Raw genomic sequence first — 22312 nt, forward strand, 5'->3', positions numbered from 1 at the left:
GCATATGTAATGATCCTCTGTCTCGGGCTCTGTGTGATAGAGCTGGCATATCCTGTCCTCTGGAGCTGCTGCCTTGGGCCATATCTGGCACTCTAAACTCTCAGCTGGTGGAACGGGGTGCGGATCTGTCCGATCGCACATCTCACCCCAAAAGATAGGTGTGTGTCCATGTAGCGTGGGCGGATGATGAAACCATCCTCTATTAGGCATCGGAGGTGATCTGTGTAGAAGGCCATCTTTGTCCCCAGTGGATGACTAGATGAATTCCATGTCCTTTGAGTATCCAATCTGACAATGTCTTTCCTGATAACCCTATTCCCCTCTGTGTGTCTGAGAGCAAATGACGGGGCCTCTATGCTGTACTGGAACGGGGGGAGTGCTTCCATCATGCAAAACCAAGTACCTACCTGTGCATACCACCACTCTGTATCACCTCGAGTGTCAGCTGTCTCAAGGACTCCAGGGCTAGCCGGGGGTATCTATCTAGTGGAAGCTCCCATAGCCTATGCCAATATGTCACTGTTTGGAATAGAGCCTCTGTCACTATTGGTGCAGCCCCCATATCTCCCCACACAATCTCATGTGGCACTGATGGCTTACTCCTAATCATGCGCGAGATCATCGCCACTAGGGGCCTCTCCATCGGCTTCCACCCATATACCTCCTCTGTATCTGTCTCGGCCAGCTCTCTCCACTGTCTCCTCCTGTGGTATAAGCTGGGACTCTAGATGGGGGCACCATACAATAGTGCAGGCGTAACTAGAGTATCAAATAGCCAAAGCTTCGTTGTCGGCTCCTGAATATGTGAGCATTGCCTCTGTAGCTAGCCAAGGGTACATATCCCCTAGCTTCGGCCGCCTTCCGCATCGAGAATTGAGGTCCAACAGAAGTGATCCCAAGGTATACATATGAGGTAAGATACTCCACCGGCTCTTCACTATATATAAACTGTACTATAGATCTACTTATCCACTGTGAGGGTGTGACCAATCATGATAGTCCTGTAGTTGCTGGGGTCCATGGGGTCACCTACTTTCAAGATAGGTACAATTGTATTCGATGACTAGCTGGTGGGGAAGCCCTCACATAGAGCCCTGTTAAAAATGTGAACTAGTAAAGGGGCTAGCCTATCCCTAGCATGAGAGAAATGCTCAGTGAGGAGTCCATCATGATCTTGTGCTCTCCCAGTCTGCATCTTGTCAATAGCATCTCTCACCATACTCAAGTGAAAGAAGGAAGAGTGTGGGGGATGAGGCAGGTGGATGGGTGAGAGGCGGCTGCTGGAGGGTATGGTAGAGAGAGGTGGCATAGGTGTGCTAGGTGCTGGGTGAAGTAATCAGAGTCGGTAGGCAATGATCCTGGAAGATCCTCGGGGCCTTCTTACAGTCACTCCCAAGAAATAGCTGGTATGGCTCCTGCTCAAGCTTGGCTAGGTAGGCTCTCTTCTTTTTCCGTGTAAGACGTTGGAAGATCACTTGCGCTTGCTGGTGAGTGGTGGATCCTAGTGCCACCTCCCGATGTAGACGGGCTTGGGTATCACGACATTCCTTGTTGTACTACCAGCTATTCAGTGGGACAGTCCCTCTTGGTGATGTAGGGGTGGCTTGGGAGTGCGGGAAGCGGCTGCAGCGGACGTATGGAGGGTGGCTGCGAGTTCTGTGGTAAGCTCATCAAGTGGGATGTGGGGGTTGAGGTCAGAGAGGATGCGGTAGACGTGATCAAAATAGATGGAAGAGGTCTCTCTGTTGAAGTGGTATCTGGGGCGGTGACGGGGCAAAGCAGGTGGTTGGGTGGTGTATTGGTATGTGAGGGAGAAGGCCAGGTATGCATGGTCGGCTACAACACTGATAGGGCAAGGCTAGATGGTAAACTCCGGAATGAGTGGGATTAGAGAGAAGGATCCCATTAGATAGTCCAGTGTAGTGGCTCCGTGTCCGAAGGGGTAGGAGGTGAAGGAGTTGGATCCAGGCCATCTGGCTAGGCCATTATAAATGGCTAGCCTATGAGCCCCGCCGAGGGCTAAGAGATACTCTCCATAGTCTGTGCGGGCTGTTGTATCCTGTGATGTCCGCTCCAGATCCGTACCCACACTGTGTTAACCTCCTGGTACATGGGATCATCTATCTCAAAGAAGGGTACCTATGCACATGTGGTGCAGGCATTGAAGTCTTCAGCCAGGAGGATGTCCCCTAGATTGGAAAACTTCATAATGTCATCATAAAGGAGCAGGTACGAGGACTCTCAATGGGTGGCATATTTAGAAGTGAAGGGTGGAAAGTAGCACACTGCAAGGTAGATGTCCTGGGCCCTTTCTGTCTGGATCCTCACCCACAAAATCCATGCAGCCTCATCCCACCCAACCACCTGTATCACATGCTGAAGTTCCTCCCTGTATAGGAAATCCACCCCTCCCGACCCCCCGGTACCCCCTACTGTGCGTGGTTGTGGGCGGTGAACAGACTGCCATGTATAAGACCAAGTCTCTCCCTCTAAATGTCTCCTCAAATAGACCTGCATCTGTCCTCAGGGCGCCATTGGAGTTCCAAACCGCAATCTCTAGCTTGGTCTCATAGGTCTCGCACCATCATTGGGCACGTCACTCGGTGATGATCACCCCCTCCCATCTTTGTACACTGCCTTCCGTGCATCCAAGATGCGTGGCATGCACTCCCTCCTGTGTGCCACCTGGGCTAGTGTGAGATCGTCTTCGAGGCGTAAGTCTTTTCTCCTTTTAGTGCCCGCCTTTTGGCAAGGAATGCTTGCCTCGCCTCCAACCCCGCAAACTTGAGAATGAGTGCGCATTCCTTGGTGGTGTCTTTGCCCACCCTCCATGCCTTGACGAAGGGGGTATCAAAGATTTCCGTCTTTCTGCATAGTGCTATGGCGTACTCTTTCGGCGAGGCTCCTTCCTTCCATCCCACCACTCTCACATTCAATGCCCTAATCTTCCTTCTTTTCTCCTCTTCGAGTGTGTCATTGATGATGTTTGGTGATGATGGTGGGTTCCGTTGCTTCTTGGCAACCTTAATCCAGCTGCCAACTTCTTCCACTTGTATTTGTGTCTTCTTAATCATCTTGGCCCATGTGGTTGCCTCGTTTGCCTTCTTCTCCTTTTGTTCCTAGAGGGTCTTCATTTGCTCTCTAAGCTCATCATTGAGGGATGGCTGAATTTCTCCTTCTTCGAATTCAGTACGTGGCCTAAAGGTCCCATTTTCCACATGGCATGGAACATGTGAACACTCAGGTAGCCCGGTTGCTGGATTAATCCATCCTTGGTGAGCATGTAGAAGTATATCTTCGTTGGGAGCTCCGAAGGTGTGATCCATGTGCAGTCGGTGTAGAGGCTGAGAAGTCTAACTGGACAACCTGGTTGGTGTCCTCATGAGAGAGTTGGAGAAAAGGGGAGTCCAAACTATATTGAAGGGGTGGTAGGCGGTCCGTGCCCATATATTGAGAACCAACTGGAAACTAAGGCATACCATACTCCAGAGTAGCCCTGGAGTGCTAGTTGTCTCGAGGACTCTAGGGCAAGCCTCGGGTACCTGTGGGGATCCATGTGACTGATGTGATGGAGGTATGTCTGAGAGAGTGCATCCACTACCATTGGGGCTGCAGCAAACTTTGCCTGGATAACCTGGTGTGGGACTGATGGTCTGTTGCGGATCATACGGGAGAACATCATGACCCGGTGCCTCTCAACTCATTGCTAATTCTCAGTAGATAAATCTGGCCCCTAGAAGGCTGCTCCATACATCAAGGCTGGTGTGATGACGGTGACAAAAAGCCAACCCTTTCTCCCGGGCTCATGGAAATGTCCTTGGATGCACTGCCCCTCAAGCAATCTCAAGGCTGCATATCCCCGTGTCACTCTGGCATGTGCTGCGGGAAGCATGGTGAAGTGTGGGCAGTGCACTGAAAGTGACACCAAGGTAAGACATAGGATGACACAATCTCCACAGGATCCCCTCTGTCTGTGAAGCTCAATCTGGATGTGAAGGGACGGGAAGTAATTAAGACCAAATCCTTCACAAAGGGCTCTATTGAACATGTAGGCTAGTAGGGGCGCCAGAGTATGATTGGCACGTGAGATGTACTCGGCAGTGAGTCCCTGGTGATCTTAGGCTCGCCCATTACGTAGTCTACGAATGGCCTTGAGGACCATGCCTTTTGTGAAGAAGGTGGAGGTGGGGGGGGTGGGAGTTGGCTAATGGGGGATATAATAGAGGGAGTGTGCATAGGAGTGCCATGTGTTTGGGCAGGTGATATGTGTGGGGGGGCGATGTTCTCGGAGTTTCCTCCAGGCCTCTTTGCAGTTTGGCCCTAAGAAAAGTCGGTATAACTCATCCTCTTTTTAGATCACCGCGAGCAGATGAAAGAAGTGGTGGTAGATGTGGAGTATGGTGGTGAGTTGTCATGTGAGGGTGGGTAGGGGGACTAGGTTCCGCATCCTATAGTTGGCGGAAGTTTTGTTTGGAGTAAACAAGGATGCACGATATCTTTCGGTACGGCTACAACCTAGTGGTGACAAAGTCATCCACATTGTTGTGTGTTATTTTGCACCGCGCCAGTCCCCTTACGTTGAATAGCATGGCCAGTCAGTGCACTTACCATTACATGGGGACATTATGGAGTTCTCACAGTTGGGGAAAGTTTTGGTTGGTACCACAAATGTGGTACCGAAGTCCGATAAACATATGAGTAATATCTTTTGCTGTGGCCGTCTGCTTGCACGGAATGAGCATGCAAAATTTATGGAACACATTGGCTTGTGTAGGCACATAAGTCAAGTCAATCTCTCCTGTATGGAGCATTTCCTTGACATAATGATAATGCACCTCAATGTGCTGTGTCCACGCATGAAGAATCAGAGTCCACGTGACTCCTAATGCACTCTTCTGTTAGTGAAAATGGTGGTAGAAGACTGCTGGCCATAGTTGTTAGAGGCAGCAGAGGCGTTTGGTATGAGGCGGGTGTGGTACGCGCCTCGAAAGACTGGTATTTTTTAGAGACGTTAGAGGCGTCTTTTATATACATACATACATACATAATGAATCATGATATACATACACACACACACACACACACACACACACACACACACACATATATATATATATATAGTGATAGATAGATATATTATGAGAGAGAGAGAGAGAGAGAGAGAGAGAGAGAGAGAGAGTCAACTTTCAAGACCTTAGATGGTAGAGTCTAGACTGTAGACGATATCACCATTTAATTTTACAAAAATTAAGAATGATTGAACACTCAAAAGACAATAGATTCATGATTCATACATCAAAAAGATTCATACATATTACATGCCATCATCATCATAAAGATTCACTCAGACTCCAGAGTCTGAACTATTGGATCTACCACTAGCAGCCTCACTCGAGTCATCAGACTCATCACTACTGGGAGAAGGCTCTTCACTAGATTCTAAATGAAAATCCCCATTTGAGATGAGATTGCCATCATCATCATACTCGGGGCTCCGAGTATCTACATCCTCAAGGGCTCCATCTTGACCAAGTGATGCATCCTCATCTGCAGCATAAGATATGTTTGGATGGGTGGTCGAGCTCCTCCCCGTCTAATCTGGTAGCCTCTACTCGCCACACTAATGCCTCCTTTGCTCGTGGTGGTGGAATGAGAACCACTAGCAGTAAGGCGCTCACGACCTCGAGTACGGATGACGCGCATATCTATCTCCTCTAGCTCTCTATGGAGCTTAGCATAGATAGCATCTTCCGGTGTCTCTTGCCTCGGTTGAATCCTCCTAAGGTTCTTTGTAGTGAGTTATGATAGACTGATGAAAAACTCAACTTTGTGCCCATATTATCAAACAATGCCCACCAAAATAAACTGGTAGTCCGAGGATATCTATCCCCCACAATAGACTTGGGCATGCCATGATGTTTGAAAATCTGAGCTAAGAACAACTTTGCCATGTGCTCTGGCTTGATTGTTTTCCTCACAAGAATAAAGTGTGCCTGTTTGCTAAAACGATCTATAATAGTCTATATAGCATCATTTCCATGTGCCGATTTCAGAAGATCCATAATGAAATCCATTGCAATGCTTTCCTATGGTTCTTGTGGAATGGGTAAGGGCTGAAGCAAACCAGGTGTCTTGTGTCTGTCAAACTTGACTTTCTGACACACTATGCACTCTCGCACATAAGCTTCAATATCCCTGCGTAGAGCAGGCCAAAAGAAATATCTTTCCAAAGCCTGTGTAGTAGCTAGAATACCACGATGACCAGCATATGGCGGAGCATGACACTCTTCCATAACCTTTTGGCGTAATTCACGCACTACACAAATACGAATAAGGTGAAAATCTGTGTCCAAAGCATACATATCTGGCATCCCTGATAAGTCTTGGTGGTAGGCGGTAGTTACGGCATGTACTTGTGGCCTGTGTGACAAAGCATCCGCCACCAAATTCTTCTTGTCCGGGGTATGCAAAATCTGAAAATGAAACATGGACAAGATGTTTGCCCACCTTAGATGCTTTTCCGAGAGTTTAGGCTGTGTAAGAAAGTGCCGTAAACTCTAGTGGTCTGTTTTACCATAAATTTAGCCCCCAAAAGATAATGCTTCCATGTTTGAAGGGCATGAATAACGGCTAACAACTCTTTCTCATAAACCTGCAAATACAATTTTGCATGTTGCAGGCGACGGCTTTCAAAAGCCACTGCATGTCCCCCTTGGTTCAAAACAGCCCCCAAGCAATCTCCACATGCATCACACTCGACCACAAAAGGCCTATGCAAATCTGGAATAATAAGAACTGGCCCTGATATGATGGCATCCTTTAACTTCTGAAAAGCTGTCTTTTCGGGTTCCGACCAACGGAATGCTACTTTCTTCTTCGTTAGATCATGTAACGGTGAAGCTAAGAAAGCAAAGTGTCGAATGAATCGACGATAGTACAAGCATAAACCAATAAAGCTCCTAACTTGATGCACATTCTGCAATTCTGGCTGATCCTTGATTGCTTGAATCTTTGCGGGATTGCATACTCCATCCTTGGAAACAATATGCCCTAAATAGTGAATTTCTGACAAGAAGAATTCATTCTTCTTCCCATTGATGAAAAGCTTATGTTTCCTTAGCTCTTCAAAAACAATGGCAAGATGCTCTTTATGTTCAGCCTCACTCTTTGAGAAAATGATAATATCATCAAAGAAAGTTTCTGTGAACTTGCGGTGAGGTCTAAAAATGATGGACCTATTGAAAGTGGTGGGAGCATTCGTAAGAAAAAATGGCACAACCAAATACTCATATAATCCAAATGATATTCGAAAAGCCGTTTTGTGCACATCTTGAGGTACCACTCGAATTTGATGGTAACCACTCTTAAGATCAATGCGACTGAAACAAGCAGCTTCTTCAAGTTTATCAAGAATATCATCGATTCGGGGAATCGGAAACCTGTTCTTGATAGTAATCTTGTTAAGGGCCCTATAATCAACACACATTATGTATGTCCCATCCTTTTTTTTGTACAAGTAAAACTGGCGAACAATAAGGCGAAGAACTTGGCCTTATTAACCCCTTCTTAAGTAAATCATTTACTTGAGTCATGATTTTCTCTTGTTGGGCAGCACTCACCCTATAAGGAGGCCGGTTAGGAGGAGACAGGGATTATGTCAATACAATGATCCTTTGGTCTCTCTGGAGGTAACTGTCCTGGAAGTGAATCGGCAAAACAATCAGCATATTCACTTAAGAAATTAATCTTATCTTGATCTATGGGAGCTACAGCATCATGCTCAACATTATCATGTACAAAGACCAAGTAAGAACAAGCTGATTTCTTTATTGCCTTTGAAATAGATATATGGCTTACAACGGGTATGGTACTCCCAGTAGTACCCGCATCAATACAAACTTTCCTACCCCTATGAGTAAACATAACTTTCTTTTCTCTGTGCAAAATCTTGGGATCCAAACGGGAATGTCAAGGCATCCCAAGTAACACATCGCATCTTGTAAGTGGTGCCACGAGGAAGTCTTCATGATCCAAATATCCGTGAATCTGTATGCGAAGCTTCCCAATGATGGGAGTGACCTTAACTTTCTTGCCCTCAAAGGCAGCATCTGCATGAAAGTCCATGCCCAATTCCTCAGGCTTTAACCCAAGAGCAGCAGCCATTTGTATGGATATGAAGTTATCTGTTGAGGCATTATCAAAAAGGAAACATCGGGTATAACATTCACGCTTGGTTTGGCATCCTGCACATTATTCTTTTTGAGATTCTGGGGGCATTGAGCTTTCATGCGATCTTTGCTCCCACATGAGAAACACTTCCCCTCTCTCATGCAATCAAAGATATACTGTCTAGAAAGACAGCTTAGGATCATCCTTTTTACCCCCCGGCTTCTTTTCTGAGCCCCCTTTTGCATCCTTGGACTCATGAGACATAAACTTAGGTGGCTGTTCACCCTTTTTCTGCTCATTTTCAGCTCTGAATTTTCCCTTGTATGAGCTGAATTCTTGTCTTTTTGATGCTCCCTTGCCATGCAACTCCTCAGAAATAGTTGTCGAGTATATGAGCTCCTGTAAAGTGTTGTGGGGGTACACTGCAAGGCTCTTTGAATGATTCGTTGCAGCCTTGACTCAAACTTTCTTTTTTTCTCGTCCTCACTAATCGTCATGAAAGGTGTGACCTTGAGAAGAATCCGCCAAAACTTTGAAACATAAGAAGAAACGGATTCGCCTTCATCTTGTGTTAGCCAATCCCATTCCTTTCGTACATCCTTCTCAAAGTGAGGAGGAAGGAAGTGATCATAAAATTGTGCTTTGAAAGCACTCCATGTACGGGTAGCTGTCCTATCCAAAAGCTTTGCCATCCACCAATCACTTGCTGTCTCTTTAAGATGCATACTCTTAGTAAATTCCTCAGTGCAAAAGGCTATTTCAAATTGCCTTATGAAAGCAAGTGCCTTGGTAGTATCCAACTTTCCATTATAGTTGTGCTTGATTTGATCAAATGTTATGTATCTGAGGAGAAGTCAGATTGGGAAAAGTATTTGCCATTGGTTGAATTTGCATACAATAACACAGTGCATTTTTCATCATGTCAAGCTCCATGGCCATACATGTACACCATGTCAGGCCCCACAAGCCACACATGTACTATCATGTCAGGCTACACCAGCCATACATGTACTGTCATGTCAAGCTCCATATGCCACACAGACACACCATGTCAAGCTACACCAGCCATACATGTATGTCATGTCAGGCTCCACATGCCACACATGAACAATAGAAAAATAGAAGCTGTAACGAATTTTGTGACATTCCCCCCGGCTTCTAAACAGTTGATTGCAACTGAAAAGCTTCCGAGTAGGCCTTCAGAAGTTCCGGATAATCCGCGAAATAATCCTCGTCCCTCCATTTTGCATCCATAGACGAATAGTTTTTAAACTTCACAAGATACCTGCGCACTAGCTTGCCACCTACATGCTTGCGCTCTTTATGAAAAACTATCTGCTCAGGTTGCAATACCTTCTCAAGTTCATCCACTTCAGGTGGATCTTCCAAAACTGGTTCCATAGGAGGTGGTCCCATGTAAGGCCTTAACAAACTGACATGAAAGGCATTCCAATGATCGGGCAATACCAATCTATATGCCACTTCATTTATTTTCTGCAAAATTTGGAATGGCCCGTAATACCTGTTTAAAAGCTTAGGAAACTGGCCTTCTTTACCTGGCCGCTTCCGAAGACGTGCTTTCTCAAACTTTAGTAATACCCAATCACCTTCCTTGAAAACCACCTCTCGCCTGTGTTTTGTTACCATATTATAGTAGTGATGTGTGTGAACACACTTAGGACCGCCGGGGCACTTTTTCCCTCACTAGGAGGTTTTTTCCCCCGTGCATTGTATATACGCCCATTATCTTCTAGGGCTTGTAATCTTTTCATTTTTGGCACTCATAATACACTACTGTGTTGTGCTCAAGCTTCCTCATCTTCTTGAAGTTGTGTGTGCATTCCTGCAACCCTAATTCCAACAATTGGTATCAGAGCAGGCTTCCTCCTCCCGGGCAGCATCACCGGCACCTGCCGCTTCATCTCCTCCGATTGCAACGAGGTTTCACGAGCGTCTGCAGGTTAGTATATGCCGTGGGAGAGCCTGTAGGGCTTGGTCGTTTCAGAATTTTGATCTGAAGTCATTTCGCCCTCCGTTTTTGCATTCCAAGTACTGCGCAGGCAAAATCGTCCTACTGTGCAGATTTTCTGTCAAGATTAAAATCTGCAGGACAGGTGCCCATTCGTCTGTTTTGGGCTGTGCTATATAGCACAGGTCGATTTTATACAGGTTTACCTCTTGCAGACAGCATTTACATCTAGTAGTACAGTCATTGGCCATGGCTGACAACAATGATGTATTCCGCATGTTGGCTGCTGAGGATAAGTTGGATGGCACCAACTATCCATTGTGGGCATATATGATGCGACATGTATTGGTAGCAAAGGGGTTATGGAATATTGTGCAGGGTATTGATGCACGTCCTATTGTGGCTGGAAATGCTGCAAACACATCAGAAACAGGTACTGTTGATGATGGTGCAGGCACAAGTGCTGTAGCAGCTGTTCAGGAACCACCACTTTCAGCAGAGCAGATTCGTTGGGATGGTAGAGATGCGCAGGCTCATGCCTTGATTGCGCTGTCTGTCAAACGTACCATTATCCCACATATTCGCTCCTGCAGGACTTCTAAGGATGCTTGGGATGTACTTGCCACATTGTATCAGGCAAGAAATGAGGCTCGTGTTGCTTATCTCCGAAAACAGTTGGAGAATGAGCATATGAACGAAGGTGATTCTATGGATAGCTTTTTGACAAAGATCAAGGATTTCAAAGAGCAGCTCATTTCTGCAGATGAAATCCTGTCAGACAGTTCACTTGTGCAGACTGTTTTGAATGGTCTACCAGATTCTTATCAGGGTTTTGCTTCCACTCTTCGCTTGATGATGAAAGGCAATCCCAATGCCTTATCATTTGAGGAGTTAGTTTCTGTTTTGCTGCAAGAAGACCAGTCAAGGCAAAACAGGAATAGTATGCGTGTCGCAGATCAAGCTTTCGGTGCTAGTCAGAGAAGCGGGAAAGGTAAAGCTGGCTTTTCTTCTAGTAAGCAGAAATCTGCAAATGCTGCGCAACCAAAGAAGGAAGACAAAGATGAGAAGAAGGGTGACAAACAGAAGACATTTTGCAAGTACTGTAAGGGAAATGATCATGTCATCAAAGCGTGTCCTAAGCTGGCTGCGAAAGAGGCTAAGAAGAAAGAGGCTGGTATGGCTGTTGCAGATGCCTCTCCTTCTAACAATGAATCTGCTAATGTTGTGCTAGATACAGAATGGGCATTCAATGCGCAGTGCAGTTATGACCCATCTTTGCATGACACATGTATGTCTGCAGTAGATTCAGATGTATGGTACTTTGACAGTGGTGCCACTAAGCATATCACCTCGCAGCGCAGTTTATTCACTTTCCTTGAGTCTGCTCCCACAGGGAATACTGTCACTTGTGCCAATAACTCCTCTTATCCCGTTAAAGGAGTTGGACAGATTGTGCTGAATGTTGCAAATGGCAACACCTTTACACTTTTTGATGCATTGTATGTGCCAGGGATCAAAAAGAATTTGCTGTCAGTCTCCGCATTTGCCAAAACAGGTTTGGTTATAAAATTTGTGGATGACAGATGTACTGTTCATGATCTCTCTTGTGGTGACATCATTGTAGCATCTGGTTCACTATGTCGAGGGCTGTATAAGCTCAATATGGATGGCAAATGTGTAGAGGATTCAGCATGTGCTATTATGGATACGCAGGCTATTTCAAATGCAAAACTGTGGCATGCACGTTTTGGTCATCTGAATTTTGCAAGTTTGCTGCGCCTGCAGAAATCTGAAATGGTGTCTTCTTTGCCTAAGCTTGAGGCACCTGTCAAGCATGTTTGTGAGGGCTGCATATTGGGTAAAATGCAGCGTGCTTCCTTTCCCAAAGATGGATCAGTGAGAGCTGAACGCAGATTGCAGCTTGTTCACAGTGATGTTTGTGGTCCCATGCAAACTCCATCATTTGGAAACTACCTTTACTTCGTGACTTTCATTGATGATTTTACCAGGCATGCATGGGTATATCCTTTGAAGGCAAAGTCCGAAGTGTTTTTGTGCTTCAAACAGTTTTTGGTTATGGCTGAAAATGTGTCAGAAAGTAAGATGGGCACCCTCCGTTCAGATCGAGGGGGGGAGTATATGTCTTCAGAATTTAATGCATTTCTGGCTGAGCGTGGGATAAAACACCAATGTACAGTGCCGTATACACCACAGCAAAATGGTGTGGCTGAGAGAAAAAACAGGTCTCTCATGGAAATGGCAAGATGTATGGTTAAGAGTCAAAGTCTACCACATGGTTTTTGGCTTGAGGCTGTCATGTGTGCCACTTATGTACTAAACAGGTGTCCCACCAAAGCATTACAGGTTGTCACTCCATATGAGGCATGGCATGGCCGCAAGCCATCTGTTGGCCATTTACGTGTTTTTGGTTGCCTGGCATATGCATTAGTGCCTGTGCAACATCGCAGAAAATTGGATGACAAAGCTGTCAAATGTATTTTTGTTGGATATAGTGCTGAGAGCAAAGGCTATCGTTTGTATCATCCACAGACAAAGCGCATTTTGGTTAGCCGTGATGTCGTATTTGTGGAAGATGCAGTTCAGCCCTTGGTTTCATGTACTAAGGAGACAGATATCAGCTCACGTGATGTCTATGATACATTGTTGCCTCTTTTCAGTGGTGCACAGTCAAGTGCAATACCTCATGAGGCAGTTTTTCAGCCTATGCAGGTTTTAAATGATGGCACAGATCAGCCTATATCTGATGCAGATGTGCATGATGCACTTGAGGATGAGAGACAAGAGATTGAGGGCTCTAGGAATATGCCTAGATGGCTGGTGCAGACTTTGCGTGACAGCAAGTTGGATGCCCCTTTGTCTAGTCGCACTCGTTCTGGCTCTCATGGTGCCTCTTATGCGTCAGATTGTTATGCATTGGCTGTTTCTAGTATGTGCGATGAAAGTGAGCCTGTTTCATTTGATGAGGCACAAAGTTCAGAAAATTGGATGGCTGCTATGCAAGCAGAATACGATGCTATTATGAAGAATGGTACATGGTCTTTATGTGACTTGCCCCCTGGCAAGAAGGCCATTGGCACTAAGTGGGTATACAAATTGAAGCGTAAGCCTGATGGCACAGTGGATCGCCATAAGGCTAGGCTTGTTGCAAAAGGTTATGCTCAAGAGAAGGGCATTGATTTTGATGAGACTTTTGCTCCCACATGTCGTATGACCACTGTTCGTAGCATCTGTGCATTAGCAGCTCATAATGGTTGGAATGTACATCAGCTGGACATAAAGACTGCGTTCTTAAATGGAGATTTGCATGAGGAGGTGTATGTATCGCAGCCTCGTGGTTTTGTTCAAAGAGGGCAGGAAAACAAAGTGTGCAGGTTAAAAAAGGCTTTATATGGTTTAAAGCAAGCTCCACGAGCTTGGTATGAAAAAATACATGCATATTTGACTGCACATGGGTTTCAGAATAGTCCAACAGAAAGCACTTTGTATGCTAAACGTGTGGATGGTGTACATCTAATCATTGCTCTCTATGTCGATGACATGCTGCTCACAGGACCAAATGAGAGTCATATTGCTGATTTTAAGGCTGATTTGAATGCCTCTTTTGAGATGTCAGATTTGGGGCATTTGCATCATTATTTGGGGATACAATTTAAGCAGTGTGATGGAGGTATTGCTTTGTGTCAGACAAAGTATATTGAAACATTGTTGCGGAGATTTGGCCTTGAAGACTGCAAGCCTATTGCTACTCCAATGGAGACAGGTTTGAAGTTGAGTCTTCATGATGCTGGAGATCACTTTGATGTCACACTCTATCAGACAGCTGTTGGTTGCCTCATTTATGTATGCATTACGAGGCCAGACATTCAGTTTGCAGTCTCACAGGTGAGCAGATTTATGCATAGCCCAGGCATTAAGCATTGGCAAACAGTGAAGCGTATCTTTCGCTATTTGAGTGGTACTCGGCATCTTGGGTTGTTTTATCCCAAGGGGGGATCATTGCCGCCAGATTTACATGCTTTTTCAGATTCTGACTGGGCTGGTTGTTATGACACACGCGTGTCCACGAGTGGTTTTTGCTTCATGCTTGGAAGCTCATGCATATCATGGTTGAGCAAGAAGCAGCCTACTGTGGCCACTTCTAGTTGTGAAGCTGAGTACAGGGCAGCTTTCACAGCTACGGTTGAGTGTGTGTGGCTCAGACGCCTTATGGCTGATTTGGGTGTTGGGCAGCCATCTGCCACCACCATCTTCACTGACAGTCAGAGCGCATTGGCAGTTGCGCGGAACCCAGTGTTCCATGCTCGTACGAAGCACATTGAGGTGCACTACCATTATGTCAGGGAGAGACTCTCTGCAGGAGAGATCAGTTTGGCTTATGTGCCAACACAGGATAACCTTGCAGACCTTTTCACAAAGGCTCTGCCTCGTGAGAAGTTCGAAGCTTTTCGCAAAGCTTTGGGCTTACTCCCTTTTGTGGATTCGTCCACATAGCTAGACACTTCCCTATACATGAGTGCTAGCTCTTGTTCACCGCATCACTCCAGGGGGGATTTGTTACCATATTATAGTAGTGATGTGTGTGAACACACTTAGGACCGCCGGGGCACTTTTTCCCTCACTAGGAGGTTTTTTCCCCCGTGCATTGTATATACGCCCATTATCTTCTAGGGCTTGTAATCTTTTCATTTTTGGCACTCATAATACACTACTGTGTTGTGCTCAAGCTTCCTCATCTTCTTGAAGTTGTGTGTGCATTCCTGCAACCCTAATTCCAACATGTTTGTCAGCTGCCTTTTTCTGCTTAGCTTGAGATCTTTCTATGGCTGTCCGAACCTGTGCAAACGCAGTATCCAAATCACAGACATACTCATCTGCTCTGCAAAGATTTCGTCTTTTGTTCGTAAGATAGGTGGAAGCACCACCTTGCCATAGACTATCTCAAATGGAGCTATCTTGGAGATCTTGTGTATTTATGTTTTGGGAAGGTTCTGGAAGGATCATGAGTCTTGGACATTTTATCGGATACAATTGAGCAGATGGGTGTTTCTTCCAATATAATTGCACTCATGTGTGTGCATGACTTTGATTTTATCTTTGGATGACTTGTCTTGTTTGCCTGGACAATGCGTGAGATTTCTGCCTGTGTTGTCCATGGGGCCGGGGACGCCTGGGCACCCTGTGGACGTGTATGTGCACACCTGTTTGGGACTGACAGGTGGTCTACATGTGTTTTGAAGGTGGTAAGTATTCCCAAAAACTCAATTTACAGCTTTATGAGTTTACATGTTATAATTTTGGATGCAGGTTCACACTCACTTATAAGTGATCGGACAACTTATAAGTGAGTACACATTGAGCAGGACTTATTTAATAAAAAGCAGCCAAAGACCGGGCACTAGACATTATTTGGACTCCCTTCATGTAGGCACCCTTTTGTGGACCAAAAAAGCACACGTGTGGGCTATTTTCAGCGGGGAAGCCTCTATTATTGACCAAACTCCAGATTGGAGGGGGGTGCATGCTTTTCAGGAGTGCATGAGGGCTGGTCGGCTGGTTTTCAGCCAGTTGGCAAGTTTCTACAGCCATCCATCGCGACTAAAGTTCACCGGATGCATGGGAGAGGCTGGCCGACTCCTTTTGCATGTTCTCCACTGATGGCTGGTGGATTTACAGCTTGAATAGAGGCTGGACAAAGGTTAAAAACAGGGAGGAAGAGCTGGTCGTTGGTTTCTAGACAGTTTTCCTTCCGACCGGAGGTTTGCAGGCTTGTGCACAACTGCTGGTCGCTTTCTTCTGTGGCTTTCGAGGGCTGGTCGAGTGCTGAAAACAGTCTTTGAGGGCTGGTCGACTTGCTTTATGAGCCAGACAGGAGGAAGATGATGATGTTGAGTTGTCCCGGGCTGATGTGGGAGTGCCCATAGTTGTCCTGCATGTGCTTGATGCTGGGAATGCTCACTTGTGTTGAAATTGTCAGCAAATTCAGATATTGTGATGTTTTTCTTGTTTTCATATTGTATTGGAAGAAATAGGTGCAGCTAGTGGTGAACCCTGGGCACCCGCAAAGTTGTATTGGAAGCAGCTCCTTTTTGGTAATTTAACCATAAAGGGGGAGGGGGGGGTGGTGGTCAGCCCATGTTCTGGCCCCTAGTGTGGTGTAATGTACAGCTTTGTCATCTTGTTTTATCTGGTATGCATATGTGTATTTTCAGATTTCATGATTGATTAGATTTTCCGTGTTTAGTTGTTCCTTCTGATTACATGAAGCTCTTGAAGATTTCGCACCATCCGCAAGCATAGTTGTTATGAGGCGCGCCTCTAACGGTTAGAGGCGTTCGAGGCATACGACTGCCTGATCGAGGCGTCCATATATATATATATATATATATATATATATATATATATATATATATATATATATATATATATATATATATATATATATATATATATATATATATGGACGCTGGTTTGATTGAGTCTTTAGACGGGGGCTTTAAGGGCCCAAGGCAGCCCCTCTCACACACACTCTCTCTCTCTCCCTCATTCTCTCCCTCCCTCCCTTAAGCCTTTCTCAAGACCCAAAGTTCAAAGTTCAAAGTTCAAACACACTAGGATAATGATGTTTTTTATACCCACTTTTGGAGCTCTCTCTATACTCTACCAGTTCATTTCAGTTCATTTCATTTTACTTTGTACCCTTGAATCATGATGATGTATCCAGATGATGATGATGGACTATTTTGGTCTCATAGGTCATTTTGGCCTTTTGCAGACGTTTAATACAGCTTTCTTTCTTTCACACACACTCTCTCTCCCTCTCATACACACCCTCTCTCTCCCTCCCTCAAGGCTCATACATGCACACTCTAGTCTCTCTCTCTCTCTCAACTTTCACTATATATATTATATCTATCTATCACTATATATATATATATATATATATATATATATATATATATATATATATATATATATATATGACGCCTCTAACACGCTTCTAACGTCTCTAAAAAATACGAGTCTTTCGAGGCGCGTACCATACCCGCCTCGTACCAAACGCCTCTGATGCCTCTAACAACCTTGTCCGCAAGTTAGCGCGGCAATATACGAGGCGCTCTAACTGGGATGTGCTAAGCTTGTTCCTAATCTTCGTGTGCATGAGGGAGTATGCACTCCAATTCCTCTCGCATGCACCCGAAGAGCAATCGTAAGAGCAAAAAACAAAAAATTTTAATTTTAATAATATGACTAAATAGAATAAAGAATTAGAAGAGGCTATGGCAAATGACCGTCACCTGGGCAAGGATCCTCATGGCAAAACTTGTAGAGATGGGGTGGAATAGCCATACGTCTCCCACCATGAGAGTGGCTTCACCATCACCTCTCGTCTTCTAGAAGTAGGACGAGTGTACGATTGCCCGGTCAAGTTGTTGTAGGCAATGAGCTCCTCGTCCATCTTGATTTGTGCTTCATCATCAAGCACATGATGCATGTAGATGTCTACATTGGACCGAAAGAGAAGAGTTCCGGTGTTTTGTTGAGAGGATGGAGGAATGCAGCCATACCATGAATAGGCCTACGCATCCATTGCCACCTCCTCTCCACAATGGTCTTGATCTCATCAAGCCTATTAAAGCACATGCCACATTATACATAGCAAAAATTAAAATCAAGCTTACAAGTTACAAGTACTATGTACACAAGAGTACATGAATTAAAATAACTTACTAACCTTCTTGCATCAAGTGTCGTGCAAGCTTGGAGCTCCTCAATTGCATTTCTCATGAAGTGTGTGAGAAGGCCCAAAGTGGATCCCTCCATGTCCGACATGCAAAGTACTCGGTACAATGGAGTCATCGCAACTACGACGGCCTGTGCATCATCCCAAAAGGAAGGATCCAAGCACTTGCGTTACACCGCATAAGCCTTAGGGCTTAGATGAGAATCCCATTCTTCCCACTCTTGGGACACCACCGTGCGTTGAAGCTCGCTACGAACGGCATGTCTCTCCAAAACAATCCACATGTAGGCAAACCTTGTTTTGGAGGGCTTCACGAACTCCAATCGCGAATGAACATGGAAGATGGCCAAGGGTTTCACCTTCTTAGTGAAGAAGGTCACAATGGTGGTTGCTTGGGCCAAAATGTCCTTGACCCAAGCCAACATACCCAAGTGTCATAACATTCTGCCCGGTCAGTGTTAGTGTAGGTGGACAAGCATAAAGAAAACGCATCGCTGCTTCACTACTTGCCAATGCCGAGTGCCGGAGCAATGCATAAATTTGCTTAACTGTGACACTGCATAGTGAATATGAAGACAGATAGTGTATAGATACATAGGGCATCCGACAACCTGCTGATAAGTGGTTGCATGAGAAGGCTGCATCATCAGAAGGCTTGGAAGAGTCCTCAAGTGATAGCATCCGACAACCTGCTGATAAGTGGCTGCATCAGAAGGCTTGGAAGAGTCCTCAAGTGATAGCATGATGCCGTTTTTAACTGGTATAAGCTGGATACCCAAATAATAATGCAAAAGCCCCATGTCTGTAACATCAAATGCATGTTGTAAGTCAACAATGAAAGCTGAAATGTCCCGAGCCCTTCAACCCAATTATTGTCCTCCAATGCATCAAACGGAGAAAGTGGCGTCTCATTTATGTGGAAGCAACAAGGGAAGAATCAGGAAAATGAGATGCATGTGAAGAGGCAGCGCATGTCTGACCTGACTGCTATCAACGGGGGAACCCTCTGTGAGTCACAAATTGTTGCATCCTCTTCAATTTATGCATCACCCATGGCATCCTGATCAAAGTGTGGCTGAGCTGGAGCAATATGGGAAAGTTGGGTTGCTGAATTGATAGATTGTCAGTAGCAGTAGAAGGCTGATTCAGAGCCAAAGCAAGCTCAGTTGATTCAGCACCTGTACCAAATAATGGCATGAAGATGTAAGCACTATGGTCAGCAATAATGCTTAAGCTGTCAAGGTCCAATGAATGCCAATACTTCAATAAAGGAACCTTAGTTAATGGTCAAGCCGACAAGGTGATAATCACCAATGGAAGCATGCTGATATAACAAATTTGTCAAGTGGGGATAGCAAGGCATACATCCAGCCATTACTATGAGAGGATAAAGCAACCTCTCAGCAACACCATGCTCTATGGTTTGTATGGCAAAATACGTTGGATGTGGGATCCCACATAGATTGATGTAAAGAAACCCTGGATTATGCATAGTGACAAGGCAACCAAGCTGAAGACAATGTAACATTCTGACTCCATTAGCATCCATGTAAATGAGCTGCAAAGGGGACATGAAGCAAGAAAAGATAGTTATACATCTCCATAAGTAAGCATCACTGCATAAAGGTATGTCTCCAAGACATAGCACAATTGAGAGGTCAAGTGCATAAGTGACCACGAACATCACCGATAGCAATACACAACATGTGTCCCCCCTCAAATGCAACAGCCCCACAGAGACAACTCAGGTGACAACTCCTATAAAGAATAATCATTTGAGTCCGGATCATCACTAGGATCTTTGTTGTCACAGTACGAATGATAAAATACGGGTTTTTTCTAAACACTTATAAACTTAGGAGGAGGTAGAAACCCTAGATCTGTGGAAAGTGTGAGAGCTTATCCAGAACGACGGCAACGAAGATTAATGACACTTGCAAAGTATGAAAGGGCATGAACGTACCTAGAATGTACGACGACACGAAATAATGATACCGCTCTAGAGAATAATGGCGTGGTTGAAACCAGACTGTGAAACACAGCTCTAGTACCAAGCTCTGATACCAATGTTGGATAAGGGAGTAGATGTTGTGCGCAGACACACACACAGTCACACACGAGCTCAGAGAGTGAGAGATACGAGTTGCGATAGCTGGAAGTGCTCGATGATAATCATATGAAATGAGTGGAGTACAAAGTACTAGTAGCCCTAGCCCTAGGGCTGATGTGGCTGACACACTAGAGTGTTCATGAAGGGAAAAAACCCTTGCCAGCACATGGTAAGAAGTGCTCATGTGTAGGGCTATTCACACCAGAGCTAACAATGATTAGTCTTCATTGTGAATTTCCTCCCATAAAGGAAAGGTTTCCAATGCTTCAGAGTTGTGATGAACCCAAATAGCTCCTTGTCATACACCAAATAATTCTTCTCAGCATCATTCTGCTTGCGGTTGTAATAACCCATTGGTTTGTCATCTTGCTGTAAAATAGCACCAATGGCAAGATTTCTAGGGCTAGTGATAACCTCAAATGGGTCATCCCATGATGCCAGCTTGAGAATTGGTGCTTCTGAGGCCACTTTCTTCAATGCAAGGAAGGTCACGAGAGCCTTGTCCGTAACAGACACTTTTTGACGGCGCGTCTTTACTCCCTTGAGTAGATTTGTGAGAGGTGATGCAAGATCAAAAAACTTGTCCATATGGGTTTTGGAGCTCTGGCAAAGACCCATTTCTTGAGCAATCCCAATCAAGTACAGCCTACACCTTTTTGGGGTCAAGATGAATACTGGAAGCACTAATCATGTATCCCATACATAGTTGTTTCTCGTACGCGTACGAACCTGTTCGTACGGTACGGTTCGTACGGTACGATACCGTACGAATTCGTACGGTACGATATGCCCGTTTTTAGCCGTTGCGCCGCCGCCTGCGCCGTTTCTTTCGCAGTTTTGTAGCCGTTGTAGTAGCCGTTTGCTGGCCGTTTTTGGCATGCTTTGTGGCCCATGTGTTTGCTTGGCCCATTGGACATGCTACATGCTGATAAAATGCCCACCCCCTAAGCTTCTCTCAAAGCTCTAGCCTCTCATTACTTAAGTGAGTCGTGACCATCAAGCCCCCCCCTCTTGAGTCTTGCTCAAGTGACCATCAAGCCCCCTCTCTCTTTCTCTCTCTCTCTCTCTCTCTCTCAACTCTCAACTTTCAAGCCACTCTCTCCCCCATAGGCCCTCTCTCAAGCCTTTAGGCTCTCTCTCTCTCAAGAGTCAAGACTCAAGCCTCACTCTCTCATTTTCTCAAGCCTCTCTCTCTCTCTCTCTCTCTCTCTCTCTCAAGCCTATCCATCTCTTGAATCTTCTAACTTCTCTCTCTCTATTACAATGAGAAGGGAGAAGAATGAAGCCTTCAATGTGCATGCTATCCATGTAGAGAAAGCCGATGGAAAGTCCAAGTCATATAGGTGGACTTGTAAGTATTGTGGCAAACAATACACAAGTGGAGTTACTAGGCTTCTCCAACATGTTGGAAAGGTGGGGGGCAAGTTGCGCCATGCAAGGAAGTCCCCCTTGCTATATCCGATGAGATCTACAACAAGATCAAGGGTGGATTATGATAGTGGTAGAAGCTCAAGGGCGGATGATGAGGTCATTTCCCCGCCTTGTGATACATCCTCCCCCGCCGCCTCCATCGGTGCCGCCTCCGCCTCCTCAAAGAGACAAAGGCTTGAGTCTCCCATGAGGCAAGCCACTCTAGCCCAAGCCACCGGGGGGTTCTCTTCTTCTCTATCACATCTCCGAGAACGGCAACGGCTAGCGGATATAGAGATTGCACGCACCATTAGTGAGTGCAATCTCTCATTCCATGTGCTCAAGGTAGATCAATGGAAGTCAATGGTGAAAGCCATTGCAAATGTGGGCCCATGTGAAGGATGGACCGGCGTCTCCTATCATGACATGTGCACGAAGAGGCTTGTGGATGAGAGGGAGAGAATCGATAGATCTCTCAATCCGGTGCGGGCGGCATGGTCCAAGTATGGGTGTAGCATCCTCTCTGACGGATGGAGTGACCGGAAGAAGAGAGGCATCATCAATATACTTGTCTCTTGCCCTCTTGGCACATACTTTGTGCGGGGCGTGGATTCCGGAAAGGCGGGGAGGAAAACATCGGGTGCATTCATATATCGCCATATCAAGCAAGCCATCATGAAGGTAAGTTTCAACTTTCAAATTGCACTAAAGTCTTTAAAGTTTAGGCTTTAGTATATGTGATATGATCATATGTGGCTATATCACGAGTCATGACTCAAGTCTCATACCGCATACGCTCATTGCATCCATTCATGTGCATTGTGACATGTAGGTTGGATCGAAGAACGTGGTGCAAGTCATCACCGACAACGCTTCAAATTGCCGTCGGATG

General features: G+C 45.4%; 1 protein-coding gene across 2 annotated transcripts in view; it reads left to right on the forward strand.

The window, feature by feature from the left end:
• LOC147625307 (uncharacterized) overlaps positions 1 to 22312 on the forward strand; it is a 99245-nt gene that overhangs the window by 68223 nt on the left and 8710 nt on the right. The window lies entirely within an intron of this gene.

Source organism: Cibotium barometz, chromosome 24 (genome assembly GCF_041138505.1).
Source record: "Cibotium barometz isolate CiBa-2024 chromosome 24, ASM4113850v1, whole genome shotgun sequence".
NCBI classification, from domain to species: Eukaryota; Viridiplantae; Streptophyta; class Polypodiopsida; order Cyatheales; family Cibotiaceae; genus Cibotium; species Cibotium barometz.